Below are 20,534 nucleotides of genomic sequence, written 5' to 3' on the forward strand. Positions count from 1 at the left end.
GTGTCACTCCTGGGTTCACCAACCAAAAATGGTCAGCCAACAGTGGACCTGTGGACACTGTTGAAGGACTAAGAGAAATAGTGCTGAAAAAGATTAGCTGCAGTCTCTAGCTGGTGGTCAGGTTATTGTTCTGAAAGCACCAGCAGCTTCTTTATTTGATCTGTCAATTTTCTTCTTCACTGTTACTTTTCTCAGTGACAGCTGCACGTCTGTTCAGACCCATAGTGCTGTGGTGTCTTCTCACAGTGGACGGATGGACAGAAATGGCAGTGAATTTTTTCAGATCTTAATCAAGAGTGGAGATTTTCTCCTCTATCTCAAACATGAAAGTACTCTTTACCACGTGATAGCAGTTTGGTGGTCTATCAGGTCTTACATGCTTGTTAGTAGAGCCATTTTCTCTATCTTTATCTTTAAACTTCAGTTTTGGAAAATCCTGTTTTATCCTTAGATTTTTCCCCTTCCTTTTGCAAGTGGATTTTTATAGATCTAATAAAACCCTCTAAAAATTGCTTCTACTTAATGGCAGTTTTGACTGGCTATTAAATCTCTGGCCTTTGCGCAGTGCTGTATATGAAAAGGCATGTATAGGGGAGAGATTAAAGGTTTACGTCTCCAGTGTATGGATATATTGTATGTACATTAAAATGAAACCAGTGAGAAACATTTACAAGTTTGAATTGTCTTGCAGCTTCATCATTGTTTATGGCATCATAATGAAATTTTCATGCTAAATTGCTCTCATAGCAAAGCTATCTGGCCCAGTCTTACCGATCAAAACAACGTCATATGCTGTGAGGCCACCTCGTCTCTGCCTTAATCTTGCCTTGTGTGCCAGCCCGAATGGTTTCAGTGGAGAAATGTAAACAGGGGAATCGCTGGGAGTGGGGATATTTTGAGAAAGCATTCCGTTGTTTGCATTAGCATTTTCCTTCAGGGAAAACTTCTGTCACTGTCAATTTTGCAAGGCTACCAGCCAACATTCTGTCAATGCCTTGTTAACATCCGTGTAATGCTGATATTTATGACTTAATTGAGTTTTGATGCAGTTCATCTGCGGTGGGTCTGCACGCATGTGTGTGTGTGTGTGTGTGTGTGTGTGTCTGAGTGAAGGTTAGAGGGGGCGGAAAATCAGGAGTTATTTTGGTTTCGAATGTGTATCTATACACATATGGTCCTGGTTTTGGCCTGTATACCCCAAGATCTCACGGATGGCCTTTGACCCTGCTCCCTGAGACTGCCATGATTTTGGCCTCAGCGTTCCAAGTTTGGTTTGACCCCCTTCAACCCCAGAGATCAAAGGGCACAGCCGCTGAGCAGCAAATTAACCCAATGTGTCAAACTTTGCATGACACCATGTTCAGTCGGACTTTTTGGGGGGCAAAATGTTTCACTTTTTGGCGTGGGGGGGGATGTGGGGGGTTTGCATCGTAGGCTTTTGATGTCAGTCACTTTTCATCGTGTCATTTCAAATCTCAGCTTCTACTTTTTCTTTATGCTTTCCCTGTATTCTCGTTTTCTTCCCTTCTTTCTTTTCCTTGAGCTCATTCTCTCTCTCTCTCTCTCTCTTTTATTGTGCATGAAAAAAGCTCCCTCCTGGATAATGATTACTTTATCCTCTCCCCTCTTCTGTTTCAATTATTCACTTTCTCTCTCCATTCCTTTTTCCTGTTACTTCTCTTTCTGTCTGTTGCTCTCGCTTTCTCCTTCTCCGCCCCTTTTCTCTTTTTTTTTCCCTCAGTGTTTAAAGATGTTTCAGTTCAGCTGTCACAAATTATGTTCGCCTGCCCAGCTGTCAAAACAGGGGTGTGTTTTTCTCTTTGCACCCGGTATACTACCAAAAGAGAAAAAGAGAGGGAGACTAAGCGAGAGGGGGAAAGAGAAAGAAGAAGGGGAGGGAGAGAGAAGGGGTCAGAGAGGGAGAGAGAAAGAAAGAAAGAAAGGAGGGGGGCTTTAATGCTCATGTTTGGACACAAGCAATTATCTCTAATTATTGTTTTTCTTTTCAGTTTCCCTGTCCTGATGGAGGTCTGAGCCAGACGAACAAGCCGTAATCTGGCCTCGTCGAGGAGGCCCAGCGGGCCCCGTGGTGCAGCTCGTCCGTGGGACTCTCGGGCTTTCATCTCAATGTGAGTCTGGAGTTGATTCAAACGCAGAGCGATGGGTGAATTAACCCCCAAGCCCCGGCTTTCAATGGGCTCAGCTAAGAGATTATACGTGTTGATGGCAGGCCTTTTATACGTGGTGTGCTTTCAAAAGAAACTTCTGCTGGTTACTCGGGCCACCAAAAATGGGCAAACCATCTCCTATCCTTTTCTAAGGTCTTCCATCGTTCTCTTGACCCTAACAGTCTTTTATGATGTGAGTTTATGAAAATGTTGTCATCCAGAATGTTATTCATGTGGTGTCTATAGAGGCCAGAGAGCACAATCCTAAAAAAACAGCAATTCACACTTTTGTTGAATGCTTGCTCTATTACCACTGTTCTAGATTGTTGTGTTCTACCTTTGTTCTAAATCTCTCCATCTTCCCCATGCTCTAGAATTTTCTCCTCCATTCATGCTATTCTACAGTGCTTTCCCCACTCACACTGTTCTAAAATGTTCTCCCTATTTGTGCTATTCTAGTATGTTCTCCCCCTTTTTTGCATTAGAATGTTCTCCTTTTCAAACTGTTCCAGAATGCTCCATCACATTTACAATTTAGAATGTTCTCTCTATTGACTGTTCTGGAATGTTTTTCCTAATTTCCATTGTTCTAGACTGTTCTCCTCATTCACACTCTTCTTGAAAGCTCTCCCGATTCACACCATCTTCCTAGAATGATCTCCCTCATTTACACTGTTAGAGAATGTTTCCCCATTCCCACTGCTCTAAAATGCTCTCCTTCATTCACCTGGTTCTAGAATGCTCTCCCTATTCAATATTCTCAAATGGTTTTCTCATTCACACTGTTCAAGGATATGCGCCACTCTATGTGCGCCACTGCATTTGGTTTATCAGTTCTACATGTTCTAAATCACCTGCCAACATTAGAATGTTGATGCTTGTTGGATTGGGTTGGCTGTTGTTAGCAGCTAAAAGCAAAGAAGTCTGTAAATGCATTAACAAATCACTAACTGTGCTGCTGTTGTGGTTTGGATGAGCCATTTCACTGGTTATGAGCTCTTATTTAGGCAAAAAAGTGACTTTGTACCCAAAAGATGAAGGGGTATAAAAGTATGCAATCGGTGACAGGCAATGTTTAATGACCACTGGTTTTAAGTCCATGCTCTGTCATATGACTTTGCCCCACCATAGTGGCCTGTTCTTCCACCCCACTCTCCCCACTTTCTCGTCCCTGCTGAGATCTTTGGCACCTTTTCTTTCTGCTTGGCTGCAGATTCAGGTTGATTATCTTCCATATCCTTGCAGGATTGTGCGCACAGGATTGTGTATATAATTAATACGCAAAAATATTGACTTGACCCGCAGCAGATTATACTGACTCACGATCAAAGAAATCAAAGGATGAAAAGTAGAAAGGTTTGATGTTTTCCTGATTTTTAGAAACAGTATTGCATCCTCACCACTCATTTCACGCTTTAATTACATGTTCGGTTTCTTCCAAATGGAGTGTGTCCATACAACTTCTTATGCTGCCTTACAGCTAATAGTCTGCCTTGGCCGTCTGTAATCTCAACAGCTGACTCTTATTGGAAGAGGCACTGCTGAAATGTATTATCTGCACCAGTCTCTGTCTGTGTAATGAAGAGTGGCAGACTCGAAGGATGAGAGACCTCCTCTTGTTTGGAGCAGACATAAGGGTCTGTGGGTATTGTAGTAGAACACAATAGGGAGTGCATATGTTAGTCAGTTTCTATAGGAGTACATGACCTGTGCGCTCTGTGCAACCTCTCTGATCTAAGAGCAGTGACCTGGCCATGTCCAAGCTGTAGAAAAGGTGCCACTGTGCTACCCCCCACACACACACACACACACACACACACACACACACACACACACACACACACACACACACACACACCAACACTAGTTTTTATGCAATGTCAAGACATTTTATCCCATATGTATTACATACAGTATTTTCCTCATTCAGTATTATATATAGAGGCATTGATTTGAGTTTCTGTAAGTTATAATTTATAGCACGAAGAAAAACAAATATTTAACAGAAAATTGCACAGAAGGCTCAACAGCTAAAATAATGTAAATTTTATGGTATTTGTGCCCACTTTGGCATCTGCTACAGTACATCTGTCCACTCTTTGTGCCTACAGCTTCCATTTTTTTCAGAATACTTGCTTTCAGTTTTTCAAAGAGCTTGGCAGGTTATTTTTCCACATCTCCAAAGTTCACATCCTTTTAGACCCATATGCCTCGTTTCCACTGTAGAGCCAATTGGTTCTCGGGTCCACACTGCGCTGTTCCATGGTGGTGCATGGAAGTTACGTGTCTTTTTCATCTGCTGTTCTGGAAATACTGCAGAACTAACTGCAAACAGTCTAATACCTACACACAGAACAAAACACAGCACAATTAATTCCTGCTGTCACTGCAACACGAGTCTCCCCGTGTGCTCTCGGATTCTTTATTTTCATAATGGGTGTTATATGAGCATCAGTTACTGATACTGAGAACAGCAGTGGGCGGCACTTGTAGCTGGGTAACCACGCTAGCATTAGTGTAGCCAAGCAGGGTACAGCTCAAAGCACCACTGAACAATTCTGTTCTTTATTTTTCTGTCACTTCAACACCAGACATTAGAATTTGTGCTCTCAAATAGTGTTTATCCTCTAAATGGGTATTTTAAGCATCGATTATCTGGATCTGAGCCTGTACTGTGGTGTTAGGCATCACCTGCTCGCATTAGCTTAGCCGAAAAGGCTACTCTTTCAAACACTACAGAACTTATTTGCATTCCCAAATATTAGTTTTTGTCATCTATACTTGTGCATTTCACTAGGTGGTGCTAAGAGGATCCAGTTAGCATTACCTTAGCTAGGAAGCTACCAAATCAAACACCATAAAACAGCTTTAATTTTAGCTTTCTGTAACTCTAAGACCGGCTGCTCGACTTTGCTTATTTAGATTTGAGTCCTTATCATCTAAATTTGAGCAAGTAAAGCTATAGTTTGTCAAAACTGAACCTGTTCTATGATGAACAGCGTGCTAGCTAAGCTAATGCTAACCAGCTACTCTCTCCTGGTTAGCGACAATGGCTAATGTTTAGAACTTGTTAGATTGAATCATTGACATTTATTGAATGGTGGATTTAAAATCATGCACCATTTTTTCATTTGGTGTCTGTCTGAGCCAACTGAACTTATAGCTACGCTGTTATGTCATCCCATTGAATGGGTCGTTGGCCCTGAACTGTTGGCTGACCATGTTGACAAAAACGTGTCAAGACTGATTTTGTGCATGAACTGTATCCACATGGAAATGCTACTGGAACAGATATCCTCATAACCATTCAGCCCTGGAGCGGAAAAGAGGCCATTTTTCAGATTTAAAGCAAGAGTGGAGCTTGATTTTTTTTCTCCTCTCTCTCAAAGGTGAAAGCTTTAAGTGCTGTTTATCTGATGAGGAAAGTTTTGGTGGTCACATTTGTTAGGAGTCACATTTCCTGTATAGTTTTAATCATTTTTAACTTTAGTTTTGGAAACTCCTGATTTTTCCGCACTTGTTATCCTTTTGATTTCCTCCTTCCTTATACACACCAAGTTATATGTACTTATCTCAGAAATTCAAGATAAACGAAAGCTGGTCTCTGAATTTTGCACAGTACTGTATATGTAATAAGAACATTAAACCTAACTCTAATTCTAGTCTTAATTTGGGGGACTCTCTTAACTAGTAAGATGCCAATATGGTAGACATGCAATTTCAGGTTTATCAAAACTAGAAAAATATTAGCTGTAAATAAATATACACACTAAATCGATGTGTCCAGAATCCCTATAGCAAAATCTGTATAGCATCAGGAATTCATAATTAATTTTTTTTAAAAAGGGGAGATTGAATTAAAACAAAAAAAGAAGACAATGTAAACAAAAAGTACAACCCATTTCCAAAAAAATAGGGACACTGAAATTAGTACAAAGACAACAAATCAGATGTTTTTTGAAAAATATATGCCCATTGTGAATTTGATGCCAACAAACACGTTCTAAAAAAAGTTGGGACAGTGGCAACAAAAGGTTGGTAAAGTTGTGTGGTTAATTGGCAACAGGTCAGTAACATATGGTAACAGTATATAAAAAAAAGCGTCCCAGAGAGTCTTTCAGAAGTAAAGATGAGGAGGCGTTCACCACTGCACGATCAAATGGTGCAACAATTCAATTCTCAATGTAAAACAGCAAACAGCCTCTGCTTTTTAGCATCTATGGTACATAATAGCATTAAAAAATTCAGAGAATCTGGAGAAATCTCTGTATGCAAGGGACATCTGAAAACATTTGGTGCATTATGAAATGAAAAATATGACAAAAGAGACCCTGAAGTGCTGAGCAGCTGAAATCCCGTATCAAGTAAAAATGGGAAACATTTCTCTTTTCTCAGTTTCAACATTTGATATGCTGTCTTTATAGCATTTTCTTTGAAAAATGGTTTGCAGATCATTGCATTCTGTTTTTATTTACATTCTGCATTTTTAACTTTAACTTTTTTGGAAATGGGGATGTATATTGAAGTAGATTATTGATCAGTTTATTCACTTCTTTATTTTTTAAATAGTGAATGAAGCGCCATTGGCAAATACTGTCTAATATTCAAATTCATATCTGAATAATTAATTGTTGTATATGATTCGTTTGGCCAGTGATTCCACACTTTTAAATGCAAGTGTGAATCAGCTCTTTTTTTTTTTCATGGACACTTTTGTCCGGAATATGCAAAAATTAAGACAGAGATGCACATGCAGATGGATGTTTCTATGGAAACATTCAACCATGCTCCAGAATACATTTGTAACTCCATTTATTTAACTTTATTTTCCATATCATAATTGATAAATTGTCATTATTCCCACTGAATCATTTTTATTTTTTTTACTCTTTAGCATTTTTTTTCCAACTATGTCCATGTGCAAGAGAGGGTTGTGTGTGTGTGTGTGTATGTGTGTGTGTATGTTTGTAAATGAGTGATTTCTGTCGTCAGAGCCAATCTGCAAAGATTAGCTCCCCTAAATTACAGGGGATGATCTGTGTATGCCTTCGACCCCTCCAATCACTTCCAACTATCGCCAGTGAGACCTCTAACCCCTGACCCGTCACCCCTCCTCTGTCTGCCGGCGCACACTGTTTAGAGATTACAGCAGCTAAAACCTTGTGCTACTTTAAGGCCTTTTGCACTGGCTGTGTTTGTGTGGGAGAGACTGTGAAAGAGGGGCTCCTTGTGTTTTGCTGTCTTTAGTTGTCTTTGAATGGGTTTGCCTAAATAGACTAGTCTCGTGATCTTGCTTGTGTTCACGGAATGCAGAACCATCGCTTTTCTCACATTACTACTTGTTTGGCCAGTTTCTCTGGGAACCATTGGAAGTGCATGATCGTGGAGCCTATATGGGGATAATACACTTGTGCTTTTGGGAGCAACTGCACATATGCTTTTTGTACCGCCTTCAAACATGATTTCTGTCCCTTAGGAAATGCATGGTGGAATGTTGAAAAACTGCCACAAATGATGTCACAAATGACATCTCTCATATTGCCCCTCACAGACATTAGCAATCACCTAGGAAAGCATAGCAGCGGTCTAGTGAATCCTTCACATCCACCTGGGATACTGCAGTAATGGCCTAGTAACACCTTAGCAACCACCTGGGATAGCCTAACAAAGGCCTACCAGGACCTTAGCAACCACTTTGGATGCCATAGCAATGGTGTCACAACACCTTAAAAACGAGCTGGGATGCCTTAGGAATGGCTCAGCAACACACAGCATCCCCCTGGGAAAGAATAGCAAAGGCCTAGCATCACCTTATTACTAAAACTAATGCTAACACATTAGTAACACAGCCTCTATTTTTATTGAATATTTGAAATGCTGTCAAAGTTTTACTTTTCCTAATTTTGAATAAATCCAGCTCACATATTTTTAGTGAGTACATTTTCATTTAATTGGTACAGTTATTCATAGAATTTTAATATTGAAAATAAACTTAGAGCAGTTATTTTGGGTGGGTCAATGGAAAGTGGGATGGCATAGGTCCACTGGGCCCAGTCACAGCGTTACCACTAGTCAGAAGAGTTATGCTGCTTTCAAGTTGAAAAAAATCTATTAAAATTTTTTTAAAAGGATACTCTGCTCTTTATTTTGCTGAAATAATAGAATGTACATACAGTATATATTTTTTTGTTTTAGACATCTAAGCAAATTTTTAAACAATTTACCTCAGCAGTGAGTTTATCACAATATACATTAGAATAAAGTCATATTCATGATTCAAATAAACATAAAAACAATAAAAAGTAACAAGAATTTCTTGGGTCAATATTTTTCCTTGACACCTTCACAGCCGCCACAGAGACTTCTTAATATCATCAATTATGTCATGAGCACAATTTAATGAAGCACTGTTTGGTCAAACCAGGAGTTGCTTTTTAACTACATATAATACTGGGCTTCCTCGAGGAGAGGTGTTTGGAAATGGGTAAACAAACACACTAACATCCATAAAATCACTATTTATTATTCTCACACACACACACACACACACACACACACACACATATATATATATATATATATATATATATATATTATAATCATTATTAATCATCATTAATTAATATTCTATAAAAAATTTTTATTCAAATAACACTTTTCTCAGCAAAAAAACACATACTACACAAATAAATAGATTTTGAATATGTGTCTTGGGTGCCTAAGACTTTCGCAGTCACTAGACTTCTAGTCAAAAAATTATTCATTCAGAATTAATATGCCATCTTTAACTGCCATATTTTCAGTGAGTCATGTTTTAAAGCTCTAGATTGTATAGGCAAATAAAAAACCTGGTTAGTTTCAGTTAAACTGGCAACATGATGTGCCTTCCAGATTAATGTTTGTGTCCCTTTTGTGAATGAAGACAGTTGACAGAAGTCAGTTCTTGGCTAAGCTCTTGGAAAAATAATGAGATTAGATGTCAGGGTACATGAGTGATACAAAACCTACTCGCCATCCCACGCACCAGATTTTCCACCTTGGGAGGTAGCTCCTTTAGCACCATGACACCCAAACTCTGGAACTCTCATCCTCAATCTCTCTGCTCTTCTTTCTCTACTTTCAAATCTCAGCTAGCTATAAATTTTCAGCTAAACATTTGCCATATAATGACCTACAAGTACCAGTGACCCTTGAGTAAGACAGTGAAAACAAACATGAAAATAAGCCATAGCGAGCCTAGTGAGTTTTCATGTCCTGTAACAACGCTAGTCCCACACTTAGAAGTAAGTAGTAAAGTGTTTTACTTACGTAAAAGAATTTTACTTACCAATTCCTACTGTTTCCTCAGAAGACATGTGACCGACTTGGGCTTGTTTCCCCAAAAACTACCCAGCTCTGTGGAAAAACAGAATGACCAAACAGGCTCAACCCAGTGTTGAGATTAAAAAATAAAAACACAACAGTTTTGAGAGTGTGCGTTGACAATTTGGTATTCTCATGTTATTTTGAACAAAATTTTTAATGAATAAGAACAACTTATTATCAGCACTGCAACTGGATGGCAGTAGGAGTGCTGAAGTGAATTGTCGATTGGTGCTTTGGTGGTCAAACAATCTAACTACATCAGATGGCGTAATTAATAGAATGTCCATTCTCCATAATGCATTGTCACATCTTCAGAGTGCACATTGTCACCGTTTGTCATTGTGATATCCCAGTGACAAAATGCATTGCAATGCCTCTAATTATTTGGTAACTTTCACAAAGGTAATATAAATGTTATGCAGTTTGAAGAGTAATTATTACCACACCCAGTTTTAAGGGGTTAAGTTCAAAATAAGGGTGCAAGTAAAGGATGTGTAGTTTCACTGATACTAAGCTCCACTCTTATAAAACACCAAAAGTGAATTGAGTGATAAACATGCCCCCTTGTGGAGCAAGGTTAGCCTGCTAAACTTGAGTAGGTAAGTGAGTTCAAATCCACATCCGTGTGGTGTTTCGCCACTAAAGTTATCTTACTTGTATGACAACCCGGAGCTGGTAAAAATCCATAATCAGCAGAATTTCACATCCAGTTTTCCTAATCATTAAACCGTGACTAGAATTAACACTTCAAATTGTAGTAAGAGGAGTGTTGAGATTAAGACTATTTCAGTAGCGACTTCTTCAGAGTAGTTCACATCTTGGCACCAAAGCTTGAGAGCTACATACACTGTGTGCAGAATTATTAGGCAAGTGAGTATTTTGACCATATTATCATTTTTAGGCATATTTTCTTATTATTTAATGGATTTAAGCATAGCAGGTGATGTGTATCTGTGTAATGAGGGAGGGTGTGGCCTAAGGAGGTTAACACCCTATATCAAGGTGTGCATAATCATTAGGCAGCTTTTTTCTTTAGGCAAAATGGGCCAAAAAAGAGATTGAACTGACTCTGAAAAGTTAAAAATTACCAAAAGTCTCTCAGAGGGATGCAGAACTCCTGAAATTGCTAAGATATTGGGGCGTGATCACAGAACCATCAACGTTTTGTTGCAAATAGTCAACAGGATCGCAAGAAACGTGCTGAGAAAAAAAGACGCAAAATAACTGCCAAGGATTTGAGAAGAATCAAGCGTGAAGCTACCAGGAACCCATTATCTTCCAGTTCTGTCATATTCCAGAACTGCAACCTACCTGGAGTACCAAGAAGTACAAGATGTTCAGTGCTCAGAGACATGGCCAAGGTAAGGAAGGCTGAAACCCGACCACCACTGAACAAGACACATAAGCTGAAGTGTCTAGACTGGTCCAAGAAGAATCTGAAGACAGATTTTTCAAAGGTTTTATGGACTGATTAAATGAGAGTGACTCTTGATGGACCAGATGGATGGGCCCGTGGCTGGATCAGTAACGGGACAGAGCTCCACTTCGAGTCAGACGCCAGCAAGGTGGAGGTGGGGTACTGGTATGGGCTGGTATTATTAAAGATGAGCTGGTTTGACCTTTTCGGGTTGAAGATGCGCTCATGATTTTTATGCAGGACAATGCTCCATCATATGCATCCAAGTACTCCTCTGCATGGCTCGCCAGTAAAGGCGTTAAAGATGAAAAACTTATGACATGGCCTCCTTCCTCACCTGACCTGAACCCAATTGAGAACTTGTGGGCAATTCTTAAACAGGAGATTTACAGTGAAGGAAAACAGGACACCTCTCTGAACAGGGTCTGGGAGGCTGTGGTTGCTGCTGCACAAAAAGTTGATCGTCAACAGATCAAGAAACTGACAGACTCCATGAATGGAAGGCTTATCACTGTTACTGAAAAGAAGGGTGGCTATACTGGTCACTATTTTTTTTTGTTTTTTTTTTTCTCAGAAATGTTTATTGGAAAGCTTTGAGTTGTTTGTTGATAATTCTCACTTGAACAGATGAAAATAAAGTGAGATGGGAAAATGTGTGTTTTTCATTTAGCTGCATAATATTTCTACACCATTATAGTTGCCCAATAAATGTGCACATATAGATATTCTCCTAAGAAAGCCAAAACTTCACTTTATTTTTCTTAAACATTCATGTTTGAGGTTTATTAACATTTTGGGTTAACCGAGAGCACTGTAGTTGGTCATTAATAAAAATAATCCTCAAAAATAAGACTTGCCTAATAATTGTGCACACAGTGTATTAATTTAAACTGACAAATTATATGTCTAGTGTGTTCCAAGTTCAGCATACATACCTGCTACACACTACTGCTACTGTGACTTAAACAGTGACTGCCACTTCTGGATGGACTTCAGTGGAAAGACATACTACTGTACCATGGTTTGATGGAGAAATCTGTCCGCTCGCTCAAAGGAGAGCAATCATATATGCCTCCAAGCCGTATACACCACAAATGAAATCATTTGTCACCAAGATTGTTCCGAAATATTAAAGTCTGTTTTGTTAGCTTGAGCTGGGCAAGAGGAATTCTTCATCACTTCCTTGCCACATGATAGTTCCAACCATAAGGCAATATTAGCTTGCGTTCCTTTCCAACTGAATTTTCCAGTTATCCAAGCCCAGGATAAATAGGGAAAGTTGTTAATGCCTGTTATAGCCTCTGTTGAGGTGCATTATTCAAAATAGACTGGAATGAACACCTGTGATGAACAATAGTATAATTTGTCATCGATGATCAGCACATTTTGTACCTGTAGATATATTTGGACCTTTTCAGCTGCAGTGGGGGCCAAAAGTCTGAGACCACTAGTGAAAATGATAATATTTTGCATTGTTTTGTAAATTACTTCATACTAAAATTACTTTATTACTAAAATATATTTTAAGTATTTACATGAAATAAAAAAACGGCATAATTTACATTTTCTTTCTTTCTTTCTGTATTTATTTTCTAAAAATAATTCTGAAACTTTCTGTAGTTTATTTCCAGGTTTAAATGAAAAAAATCCTACATTTCGGGATCTTTGGACCCAATTGTATGTAGGCTATTTTGCAGCTCCCTATATTTCCCAAAATTGTCAAAGAACTGCAAACATTTTCAGTAGGGAGTCACAACTATCACTATCATTTAAGTTATCTAATAGGCTTAATCTATGTTGAGGAAATTGTTCCTTAAAATGTGAGGCCATGTACAATAGATCCCTGCAGAGATACTGGGATCAAGCCCTGCTTTTAGAAGCTCTGTCCTCATTGAATCTTCGTATTTGTTCAGCTTTATTGAAAGTAACTACAGATTAGACATGGGAATGTTGAGGGATAATGAATATGAAGACAGAGGTGGTTGGTACAAGTGACATGTACTCTTAAAAACAGAGATGCCAATTAGGGATTCTTTGGAGTGAATTTTTTTTAAAGTTGACATTATAAAGCTTAAAGAAGCTCCACATAATGTGAAGTTTCCATAGCGATTGAAGATGTTTTTTGTAGAACAGTATATTCAAGCCAAGAACAATTTCTGAACCTTTTTTTAAAGAAGGAAGCTGAGCTCTATTAAGCTTTACGTCAGTACAGAACAAGTGATGAGCACGTATTTGCTGGCCTTCTTGGCCCTCGAAGAACGATCCTGCTTGTTTTTGGAAAGACTGCAGGAAAAACAGAGAGGGGTCTGGATAATTTGGTGACATAGGAGGCCCCTGGCGTTCCGTTATCTGAGGACCACCCATCCGAGACTGGCCTGGACAAACAGAGGAGCTGATGGCAGTAATACGCAGCAGATGGAGAGACAGAGTGAGAGAAGGAGAGACAACATCAGCATGGGTCTGCATTGGTGGTGGTCATTTGGTCATTCTTTTCTTCCATTAGCCACCTGGGCCCATGGTGTTTAGTCAGCCTGGACCAGGGCTTGAGTTACATTTACACTGCTTTGAAATAGCAAAATAGCACAGCCTCTCTCTCTCTCTCTCTCTCTCTCTCTCTCTCTCTGTCTCACTCATGCACTCTCTCTCTCTTGCTTTCTTTCGCTCTCTCTTGCTCTCTCGCTCTCTTGCTCTCCCTGTAATGCCCACACACATGCGCTTCCATGCTTAAGTGTGAACTATAGATCTTCTGGCATATTTGAACATGCCTTGAACCTGTCAGTAGGATGGGAAGAATGATGGAATGATAAACAAACTGATGTGTGCTACATGTCCTTTGTATATCCAAAGAATCAGTCCATTCCCAACAGTTCCTTTCCAAAATAAACGTCTTGACGAGAGAACCTTTATCCATAAAATATACCGCTGTCGATTTTAGAATGGATTAACTTCATTCTTTCAGGAGAAATGGCTAAAATCAATTAGCATGGGACCTTTTTATTGCTAGCCCTCAAGAGAATGAAGAGACTTCTGCTTGTCATTTTAAAGGGGAATTTCCTCTCATTTTCCAAAAATTCTGCATAATTAAATCATTGAGGTATAAACAAATTCAGAGTGATTTAATGTGAAATGGTTTGATTGTAGAGAAACTCTGAATTCTTTACAGTGGTGGTGATAGGAGCGAGGTCTACAATGCAAATATAGCCGTTTTATTTACTCTCCAGAATTTACATGTCTTTTTATAATGATAATTATGGTTGAATAGCTGCTTTGAGCACTATTACATTGACGATTATGCCTTACCACGACCTGCATGTACCCCTCTGCCATGAAATGTGTTGTGGGCCAAAACCTAATCTTCAAACTATTGTAAAACAATGTCCCAGACATCAGCCAATGTGTTCATTATCGTTTCATATCGCTACTGTCGGAACAAAACCTGGCATCTCCATTTTTGTGGTTTTTCAGTTTTTTGCATAATCTGAAAATGTCTGTTACCCTTTACATTGTGTATAAATTTCATAAGTGGCCTGAATGTAACAGCCCAAAATGAACTGGAAAAAAGTCTCGTTCCATTGACTTACATTATTTACAAGTAAAGCACGTTTTTCCTTCTTCTGTAAAGTTGCCATATTGGCGGTTCTGCAGAGGTTTTGTTCTGACATCAGCAATATATTAGCTTTCTTTGAGGTAACTTTTAGGAGCTTTGTCTATCTGATTCCACCACTGTGAACAGTTCAGGCTCTTTTTCTGAAAAGGAGCATTTCCCATGAGACCACTTTGAATGACTGTTTTCATCTTAACCATTCAATTATGCAGAAATTTAGAAAAATCTGTGGAATTCCTTTTAGGACTTACGCTTTTAAACAAAGGACCTGCCTTCAAAACAGTACTTGAAGTAGGCCAATAAATCAAACAAGGCTAATTCATCACTCACATCCTCCCACTGTCCTCACTGGCAAATTCCCCAAACCATACTGTACGTTTCCCGTAACCTTTTCTATGAATTACGTCATAAGATCATGAAGGCTGAGTGTGTATTTTCTGTGCTTTGAGTTTTGCAGTGTTGATAGCTTGACATATTGCATATTCTGGCATGTAGCTGAGTTCATGTCCTTTGGACCGGTGGTATAGTAAAAGCTCAAAATAAGAAGATGATGGAGTTTGAAATGAAAGAAAAGATCTTCATCAGTTCATTCAGCAAATTGAGTTTCTCAGTGCTTGCTGGTCTTGAGAGTACTAGAAGGGTAGTAGAGGTTTTGAATTTAGTGTTGAGTAATCTTTTTATAGTAGGAGAGCAGGGGGCTACAGTTGTACACTATAAAATGTTTCTTCAAGGGTTCTTCGGTAAAGGTAGTGGTCCTATGGTCAAATGTTATTTTTCTATATGATGGAAACCCAAAAAGGTTTTTTGTAGTACTGAAAAGGATCCCACTATTTTTACAAATCATAGAATCCTTTTTGCCAAGAGTGTAGTCCCAACGTTCCACTACATGGTTCCATGAATTTAGGGTCAAATCACATCAGGAGAAAATTGATCTCATGCACTGAAATTGATTTGATGTAGATTATTAAATAAAGTAATTACTTGAAGGATCGGTCTAAATATATATACAATTTCTACGGTCTTTCACAATCTTTATTGAGCCTCTTATATGGATACTGACAGAGCTGTATACCCATGACTCAGAGAGATCTAATGTCTTAACAATATACCAGCCCTAGCATCTATATATGACCATTCACACTGCATCGCATCCAGAGTAATTTAATTTTGTAATCATTCACAACTGCACCATATCACTGCTGTCGGAACAAAACCTTGTATCTCCATTTTTGTCATTTTCAGTTTTTGACATAATTTGAAAATACCCATAGTCCTATGTATTGTGTGGGGGGAGGGGGGGGTCTGGTTCCACTGACTTACATTAAAAGTAGAGCATGTTTTTACCTTCTCTTTTAAAGTTACAGTTTTGGAGATGCAAGGTTTTGATCCAACAACAGCGACATGCTTATTACTTATTACAAAAGAGCAAAGTAAATGTGTATCAAAGCATGCACAGTACTATACAAAAGCCAGAGACCACCCTTTGTTTATAGTTTCAGTATTTACTTTGCCTTTGTTATAGCTTATTTTTTAAAATGTCTTAGAGTCTTAGAGTTGGTTGCATTTTCTGCTTCAGACGATTCAAGTAATGCCACACATTCAGTGATGTTGAGGTCTGGACTCTGGGGTGGTCACTGCATTGTTCTAAGAACACCAACAGATTCTTTCTTTGATGTACAAATAGTCTATTCTGTCACCCCCCCCCCCCCCCCCCCCTCAGTTTCAGCTTCTTGTCAGCTACACATCCTTTCAGACTCATAGTGTTGTTGTCCTCTCGCAGTGGAAGGATGGACAGAAACACCTGTGGATCCATTTAGATCCAAAGCAAGAGTGGAGCTTTATTTCCTCCACTCTCTCAAATGATGTGTTAAGTGTTAAGCACTGTTTATCTGATGGTGACAGGTTTGATGGGGTACCAGGTCATACATGGTTGCTAGGGGACCCAGACCTAGACCTTGAAATACAAGAAAAAAAAAAACTTGCTATGTGTCACTTTAGAAAAATGGCTGGGTAAATCAAGGGAAACTAAACGACCGGTGGCACTGAACCCGTGTTCAGCACCTTGTAAAGTGAAAACAGATGCACTGTCTCAGAAATGCTGAAGCAAAACATATGTTTTACACTTTTATCAGTGTCGTCCCTTAGTAGAAGACTATACGTTGACATATTGCTACATACTGTCTTGCTATGGTTTGCGATTCTTGAAATACTTATTCATCCTAGTACTGATTAGGCTGTGGTTCCTTATCGATAAAACACTCCAAAATGTTAAACAATGGCTGCTTAAGTTCAGTGCAGTTCCTTTGTTGAGCTTCTTTGCACAGAAAGTACTATCTTATCGGAGTCTCAGGCAATAGGGGGGACACGTGTACAGACCACAGAGTTAAGGTTATGGGTTTGGGGCAAATGGGGTAATTTCACCCACCTTCATTACAAAGAAGCTGTGTCTCAGAACCCACCGCCTGTCAAACTCAGCCAGTAGACCACACCTGATGACCGCTTCTTCATTAATTCCAGATCTGTATTCTACATGATTGTTTAATTGGCTACTTTAATAAATAGTAATTGGTGGTCACTCACCCCACAGACCTATGTCACCCATATTGCATAATACATGGTGGAACTAATGGAAAATGTCTCTTGTGTTATTACATAAAAAGCTGTGGTGGTCAGTTGTCCTGAAGTATGTACACTCAGGAATTAAGCTGCTTCTGGCATGCTTGTCATAGTCATGCAATGTAGTCAAAAATGATTGCTTTTTATTAAATTGGATATTTTCTGTTAAATCTGTGCACATTTATTTAATTTGTGATTTTAAAAATGTGAGATTTAAAATGATGGTTTGGTGGCCAAGTGGAGGAGACAAATCACATTTTTGTTCTCTCCTTCACAGTTTCTTGATATGTTGTCTTAGTTTCTTAAAATAGGACTTATTTCCTCAATATTTCCTGAGGATTTTAAAATGTGTCCAAATAATCGCATCCCAGCTGAAAAGATCATGGAGAAATTTTCATGGAGACCATGAACAGTTTCTGTTGGTTACTGGTGCCATTCAATAGCTACTAATGGTGTTTCGTGTTTTCATGATATCACAGTTTAAAGGATGCTAATGGTTTTTAAGGTGTGAAAAGATTCCAGATGTATTTGATAGTTTCCTAATGGAATCTAAAGGTGTCCTTCAGGAGGCTAGTTGTTCATAATGGTAACCAGTAAGCCAATTCCCCTTCAGAAAGCAAAAGCTTCAAGTTTCTTATGGCCTTTTGAAGCAGCGTTAGCACTGAGAATAAATCAGTAATTTGTTATAAACTGTCAAGAAAATAGTACTTCTCTATGTGTGCCCAAATTTCTAGAAAGTAAGTCATTTCGATATAGCAAGTCAACTTTTTAAGAAAATAGGTCATTAGTTTACCATGGTAAGTAAACTTTCGAGAAAATATGTATTTATTTCAACATAGTGCAAATTTTGAGAATAAAATTCAATATTTCAAAATAGTCCAACTTATATGTAATATGTATATGTAAATATGTAATTATTTCGACATATTAAGTCCACATTTCTTGAAAATAACCATTTCTAGAAAGCAGTTTATTATTTAGACCACATATCGAGACATCATGTACTCGGCATATTTCGACAAATTTCGAAAATAAAATGAATTATTCCGACACAGTACATCCCAATTTCTAATGTAAAGCTCATTATTTCGACACTGCAAGTGCAAATTTCGGGATTTTAAGTTTCCAGATACTAATACAGGCGTGTTTTCCTCCTCCACCTGACTGTAATGGACTTCCATCCATATTAACCATTTTCTAGTATTTTAAGCCCCGCCCACTTTATGATTTATGAATATTAAAGTCTATCTAATGGCGTCACGCAGCCCAAACTGCGTAAAAATTCTGATGATTGCGTCAGACCTGCCTCTGGAGTTGATCTGTAATATTTAAGATTGGAGGCTGTTGCAGCTGAAATCTAATCATGCCCCAAAAACACGACGTGCTTTATAACACGTGAAAAGTGGAGTAATTGTCCGAGTTGGAGTGGTCTACCTGGTGGACTGATGGTCAGGGATGGTGGACAGGGTTATAATTTTGGCGAAATTGTAGGAATAAGCAGTGTAGATGCATATCAGAGAAACAGAGCTACTGCAACACTAACTGAAAGAATAAGGTAGACCACCCAAGAACTCCCAGACCCGTCCCACCGCTCCATTTCTCCTCTCCTGCTACGGGTAAGGAACTCAGGGGCTGTTTTCCCTTTTTCCTGTGGAACTAGGTCCGTAATAGAAAGAACGTGCTACTTTAAAACTCCCCTGGAATTAAATTATCCCCCTTAAAATGTCAGGTGTGTCAATATATCAGTAGAAAGGAAGGGTGTCTTTAAAAACACAGCCTTCAGGCTGCTCAATCATATAGAAAATCATTTCTATTTTCCTTTCAAACCCTTCATAAACTCTGGACGAGATCAGGCGGAGCCTACAATTTCCCGTGATTAAATGCCACCGAAACGACTGGTTTGTAATGATTATGGGTTGCTGGGCACTAAAACGAGATTTAGGGCTGTTTAAAGATGGGGAGTCATGTCAATCCGCGATGGTATCAGTCACAGCTCACAATCCTTCCCCTGTGTTTCTTTGACTAACTGGTCAGATGGTCGCTTTGGAAACCCTCGGACACCCGTCACTCTCCACAGCCTTTAAAAGGGAAACGCCATGGATTAAAAAATCCACACAAATGAATGGCTGAGATGTGTCGATCTGAAGAGTTTAATGCCCCTGAAAGTCCCCTCACAAAAAGGTTATACACGCCACACTTGCCTGGCATTGTTTAGAGTTTTGGTCTAAAATTTATTTAATCCGTTTATTTACGTCCGTTCATAGCGGAGGGGTACATGCAGGGCGCTGTAAGGCAAAATAGTCTAGAAAACGTCTTTTTCCAGATTAATGACTTTTTTACCAGCATCATCATCATCATCATCATCATCATCATCATCATCATCATCATTATATATAACAAAATACATATTGCATAACTATATTACATATTACATAACACGGAGATCCACGGGTAGTTTTGAATAGTAAATAAAACGGTCGCGTTTGTGTTATAAGGCATCAACCTGTACGTTTCTCTGCAATTAACCCCTTTATATCAGACCTCTCTGAGCAACTCTGTTAACAAAGACGGAATTCTTCAGAATTTTTGGAAAATGGGTGGAATTCCCCTTTCAGGAGAGCTTCGAGAAGATCGTTGAAACGTAAAGCCAGGCGTCTGAGGCAGAATGTTTGAGTTCGGTAACCCCATGGGCTAATAAACCAAACAGAGGTAAACCGTGCAAAACGGCCGCAATGAAATCCAGGCTAAGTAAACGAAGCGCGGTTTACAAGAATCATTTAAGAAGAGTCGAGAAAAGGAGGAGGGGGGCGGTGGCGGGGGGTAGCGGGACGCGTGAAACGCTAATGCGAAGCAGGTGATGAGCTTTTAAACCTTGTCGGGTCAAATGCAAAATGTGACCGTTTTATTGGATCCCTATTCCGGGGCATTAGCCTGTTAGCCTATTGGCGTGTTGAAATGGGGTGGCTGGGTTTTGGCAGTAAGCGCTAATGTACAGAGAACTGTCAGTAGCGTTAGCATCACAGTTCCTGACTGAGGGTCCAGTCACCGCGGGTTTAGGGGGGCATGCTTGGCACACCGTGTCACAAACCAAACAATTGCACTGAGCCAAATGTAGATGTGATGAACGCTCAGTGCACAACATAAGTGGAACATAATGTCGTTATTACATTGGTGTGACAACCAAACCCACTGTGGCACAGTCACAGTAGCTTTAGTTAAGGCTGTAATGAATGCAGCTGAAGTGCATTATTTAGTAATAAGCAAGGAAATGTTTGAAAAGAAAATAATATTTATCAGTTCATTTGATGCCTTCACGCTTATTTACTGTAGTTCATATTTTTCAAATCCACATTTATGCCTAAAA

The 20,534-nt window shown here is 39.1% G+C and overlaps 1 long non-coding RNA gene across 1 annotated transcript in view; it reads left to right on the top strand.

Moving 5' to 3' along the window:
- The window catches only part of LOC119262286, a 65,666-nt gene that overhangs the window by 11,381 nt on the left and 33,751 nt on the right, over window positions 1-20,534 (top strand). Inside the window, exon 2 of the long non-coding RNA XR_005129519.1 lies at window positions 2,010-2,129. This is a non-coding gene — a long non-coding RNA (uncharacterized LOC119262286). The remainder of the gene's footprint in view (window positions 1-2,009; window positions 2,130-20,534) is intronic.

This window comes from Pygocentrus nattereri, chromosome 23, assembly GCF_015220715.1.
Source record: "Pygocentrus nattereri isolate fPygNat1 chromosome 23, fPygNat1.pri, whole genome shotgun sequence".
In the NCBI taxonomy this organism is placed as follows: Eukaryota; Metazoa; Chordata; class Actinopteri; order Characiformes; family Serrasalmidae; genus Pygocentrus; species Pygocentrus nattereri.